Source organism: Mauremys reevesii, linkage group 9, assembly GCF_016161935.1.
Source record: "Mauremys reevesii isolate NIE-2019 linkage group 9, ASM1616193v1, whole genome shotgun sequence".
Classification (NCBI taxonomy): domain Eukaryota; kingdom Metazoa; phylum Chordata; order Testudines; family Geoemydidae; genus Mauremys; species Mauremys reevesii.
In genome coordinates this window covers 101048716-101054197 of record NC_052631.1, presented here as the reverse complement: position 1 = coordinate 101054197, position 5482 = coordinate 101048716, and positions in this window count along the sequence as shown.

Genomic DNA, 5482 nt, shown 5'->3' with positions numbered 1-5482 from the left:
CCCCTGCATGGGGACATAAGTATTTTCAGGACTTCATTTATGTAACGTCTGGGGTTGCAGTTGCTCTTGTCCCTGTTCATTACAACTGGTTTTTTTGGGGGTGGGGAGGGAGGGTAGGTGGGGGGCCGGTTATCCAGGCTGATGGCGTTAGCAAGTGCCCATTGATCTGGTGTTCGGAAATAGTTTGCTTAGCCCTGGTCTACATTAGGATCAAACGTTAGACCCTTAAAGTATGTAGGTCCCTCTCCTGTGCTGATTTGTTTCATGCACCTCCACAACAGCAGCTATAGCACATGCCTTGGTGCAAAGTCCTGCCATTAGAGATGGGCCTCAACTGGACCCCCACAGCCCCAGACCTGGGGATGATCAGATCTGGACCTCAGACTGTGTCTGTGCAGTGCCCAGCAGAATGGAGTCTGGTCCCCGGCAGGGGCTCCTCATGCTGCAGTAATACCAGTAATAAATGGAAGTTCTGTCCCTCGAGTCATCTCCGGAAATGAAGGTCTCTGAACACCCTGACCTGATACAAAGGCACTTAAGTCTTCATCCACTGCTATTTCAGAGACTTCAGTGGGATCAGGCTTCTAAAGAGGCTACGAGCAAAATTGAGTACAAAATCCAAACACCCAGAAAAGAATGGTGAATCCAGGCCCATCTGGACATAAAACATCAGTCAATTTAGTGTAAAAGACATTTCTATCCCCCCCCCTTTTTTTTAAATGTTGCTTCCCTGTCCCTCCATTTCCCCCTCCCCCCAAAAAAGACCAGCCGGTCTCCTAGATCTGAGAGTTTGACAGTGGAACACTCAAAATAGCTGTGCAGAAAAGTTTGTGAAGTTTCTCCTCCATCTGCTGGTAAAAAATTCTTCATGCCACACAGTGCATGGCTATAATATTGTGCGCAGAAGAGAGCCTTGTGACATTGGGTTTTTTGTTTTCTCCTTTGATTCGGAAAGCTTGCTACCAATGGTGTGGTTAAACAGATATTATGCAGCATAGTGATAACCAGTTTGAAGTCATTATACAAACAGTTTAATTTGATGTTGCTCTATAAATAAACTTAGATTATTTGCGTGCATATTTTGTTGAGCGAGATAAAAGCTATAATTCCTAGCAACAACATAATTTTTGTTACTGTCATCAAACATCATTATGTCTGCCATTCAATGCTTAACTTCTCACTCGTTTAAAAAATATAAAAACTTACCCAGTAAAAACAAAATAAAAACAGGTTAGCATCTATCTACCAGCTACTTTCTAGAGGAGCAGCTGAAAGACAATCAACTATAAAACGTAGGGGATGTATATCTTACTATAAGACTGCAATTGATGCAATTAATGACTTCGGTGGGCTCTGGAGCAGATCCCTTTATCTTTGTAGGTAATGGTATGGCTTGTTACATTTGATTTGCATGTCTGTTTCTCTAACTGGCTTTCTCTGGAAGTATCACTTGCTGAAAACATAGTTTCGTATTTCAGTTAAGATGAAGTTTCCCCTTTAAAACAGATTTTTGTTCTAAGGCAATACTCAAACCTAATAACCCATTACTGTAACTTGCAAAGCTCAAGGAGTCTCTTGGCTCCAGTTAAGATGCAGGGAATGGGCTAAGAACTGCTGCCAGAGCAGGCATGAAAAGAGAAAAAATGCCTAGCTGTGGAGGTGTCAGTCAAGGTTTTGTAGAGTAATGGAAATAACTCAATGGAGTTTTTACCGGTGGCAGATGGGAATGTTTTGTTTGGTTAAAAATCATGTAACATTTTTTTAATAAACTAGTCTCAATACTCCAGACAGCTCAAAACATAATGGTTGTGGTGCCTATAACACAGACCTCCATGTCCTGTTTGACTGCTTGGTTCTCTGTATCATGGCTAGCACACCGAAGTAAAGCTTTAGGCAGGTGTTCAGAACAGGAGCTGCAGTGAGTGTGCATCCTTGTGACTGGCGGGGCGAGACGGATGGACAACCTCCATGCCTGTCACAGGAAGTTCTGACCCTTTCTCTTGGTCAAGACCAGATGTTTCTTGCACAGCTGGTCTCTGGATCTGGCCCTTCAGGCCTAGTCTGAATCTACAAGCATGCTGTGGCTGTCAGCTAGTAGCAATATACTCTTGTTTACGTCTCCTGTTCACAGGATGGACACCACTACAACCACCACTTAGCAATTGACCCATGTCCTATCCGCAGAAGGCATTTCTGCTAAGTGAGTGGAAGGAAAGCTACAGTGAAGCTCTTCTCATCTGGAAGTCACCTCATGTACACAGAAATTGGATCGCTGATGTCAGTGTTTTGAAGAGAAAGGAACACTCAGCTTTCTCTGACCGTGTTTGCTTACTTTGAGCTCCTTTTGAATGAAACGTTTAAAGCTCACAGCGGGGGCTGCAGTTTGGAACTGGGCACGCTGCTTGTAGTGCTGGTATCTATTCCAGGAGAGCTGCGATACTTTCATTATTTATTACTCCATAAAACCACGCTTGAATTTAGCAAGAGATTGCATCTATCTGCAAAAATAAATATCACACTTTGCAGAGAAGGCAAAGACACATCTGCCAATTTTGTGCTGCCACTTCCTGGAGTGATGGCCTCAACAAAGCAAGCTGTTGTATCTCTCTAGAGGAAACACTTCCACAATGGGCGAGTCTTGATTAATCAAGTTCTTTCTTAAAAGATGCCCATGGTTGAAATAATAAGCAGAGGAATATTCGTTACATTATAATTTAGCAACTATTCTTCGTGCTGCATCTGATAACACCAACCATTTTGCATGCAGCACTCTTTTGACTTTAGTTTTCCCTTTTGTTTTAGCCACAACTATTAAAGGACAAATCAGTCTTTTTCACTTGGCCAAAACATCTATTGACTGACTTGTGTTGCAACAACTGATAACTGTCTCCATTTACATTTTCTTAAATTGGCATGATCACAAGTCCCAGTGCAGAATAAATCCATAGAGAGCACAAGGAATTGAGAACAGGGATCTCAAAAAATCCACTCCATCAATGGGACTTTTACCTGAGTAAAGGCTGCAGGACAGGGCCTGAAATAACTAGTAAATGAACTAGGAATTTGCTCAGTGTTTACAAACACTGTGAAATTACTAAGAATTAATCCAAATTCAAATGTGTGTTCCAGCCAATTCAGCACTGGTGCTGGAAAAAAACATTACTTCTCATTGCAAGGCATGTGTGACTTCCACAGGGGAAGAGATATCATGCCCAATTTACCGGAAGGTAGAGTTCTAGACTTGCAGAAATGATCACTAAGGCAGCAGGTAGCACTCTGACAAGGGCCTGGCACGTCCCGTTAGAGTCCATCAGGGAGAATGTGTATGACATTCATTAAACTAGAACTTCCAAAGAATAACATGCCAGAATGTTGTCAACCATTTCCCTCCTGAATCAAAAGTGCAGCCTCCCAAACTGAAACAATTACATTGTCCCTGTGCGTCTATGAACACGTCTGGATACAGAATCTGTAAGCAAATGCCCCTTGATGGACTTGTAAAGAGCTCCTTAGGATTAAGGATGGAACATGAGAGGAGAAACAGGAAGCATTTATTGTACGTCAGGGCTAAAACCAAATTGGTTCCAAGTCTGGAATAAAGTAACGAGCACAATATGAAAACACAATCTTAGTCCGGTGCTTATGATCTCCCAACCTCAGGGACATGAAGAATTGTGGGAAACTGTCAGCCATCCACATCAACCCAGGAATCTATCAGTGACCCGTAATGCCCGAGAGGTGTCCAGATTGACTCTGCATTTGAGAAAATGGACAATTGATGAGTGAGTTGTAAATCACATTCTCTTGGTTGATTGGATACCCGGTGAAATGCTGCTTAAGTGAACACCACAGGGACTGACAAACCATGGTTGGTTGCTTAATAGAGGTGGACTTCAAGGACTGGTGGAGCAAAATTCTACATAATGTCCTCAGAGATCCTTTGAGAAGGAATCCCCATATGCGTGGCCTTTTGTACAGATTTCATTGAACTGGTGAGATCAGGCACTTTTTTGCAGCATGAACACAGAGGGGGAAACGATCATAAATCCTTGACAGGTGCTGAACACAGTCCAGCCAGCTGTTGCACCTTTCTTGACCTTCACTGCGGCAGCTCTTCATCTGTCAGGTGCTCTGTCTGTTGCTCGTTGGAACCTACTTTGTCGGTACTTCTCTTCCATCCCTTCTGAGCTGCTTCTCGTGGGTCCTTTTTTCCTTTTGATCGTGATGTTAGAATGTGCTCTCCTTTTGGCTCACACAATTCCCCCTCTGGCCATCTGCCATTCACTTTCCTACCCACAGCAGTAAGAGCGCCTTAGGGTTATTTTGATACATGGCAGTTCTTGTAAGTGCAATGAAGCAATGATAAGGCAAATAGAAACAGACCTTTAAAGGGGAAGGAGGTCGTTCTCTTGTTCCACCCTGTTAGCCAGTGCGGAACCCTGCAAGGAGATACCATCCGCCTCTTGCTGACTCGCTGGCTATTGCCTCATTAACTCCGTGCGTGATGTCAGGGCAGTGGCCTGGCTCTTCAGGCAGCCTTGCAGGGTGCTGTCTCTGCAGGGAAACCCATGTGGGTGAAGCGCAGGCAGAGGCTGTTGTTAACACCAGCCTCGGAAGGGGTGTGCTTGGAATCGATAGAGTAGCATGTTGAAGCAGTGGAAGATCCCCTTGGATGGGGGCTGAGGTGTGGGGCTGAGAGGGAGCCTGGGCAGCCCCCAGGGGTCTGGCAGTGGCCAGCACTCCCCTTGGCCACAGAGATGCCTGGCATGTTGGACTGTCCATCTGAGTTCATACTCACTAGTCCGAACCCCCGGTATCATGGGTTTCAATAGCCTTTACCTCTTGTCATCGGGGGTTCTGTTCCACCTTCCTCTGTGGGCCGGTAGGGGAACCCAGTCCCCCTCCTCCACTGGTTCTGGTCCAGGGACCCTTTAATCAGAGGTCAAGGCCTGGCTATGCTGACCTCTTCCTGGGCTACTTCCCACCTAGCCCTGTCTAGGGCCTTAACCCCCCCCATCTGCCCAGGCCCCCAGTATATCAGCTCTGCTCTCTCTGAGCCTCTCCTACCAGGCCATTGCAGAGCTTGGCAGCACTTTCTGCCCCCACCTGGTGCTGCTGCATGAGCGTTTTCTCCACTCCTCTGGCAGGGAAGTCTCTGACCCCGCAGGAGCCTGCCAGCCCCTCCACCTGCACACCCTTTGCATTCTGGGCCCTGGGCAGCCGCCGCAGAGATTGGAAGATTGTCCACTGCTGGCCAGGGGACAATGTGAGAGTATTGGTGGGAATTATTCTGAGAAGTTGTGACACTGCATCTTTCCCACCCCCAAAATATGACCTTGACCATATTAGAATGTGTTTAAAACTTGGAGCTCATCCCTATAAAGCTAGGCTGGCTAGAGTTCTCAATGGGAAATGCTAATTTTTCTGATGCCTATATCTAGGGCCCTACCAAATTCACAGTCCATTTTGGTCAATTTCACGG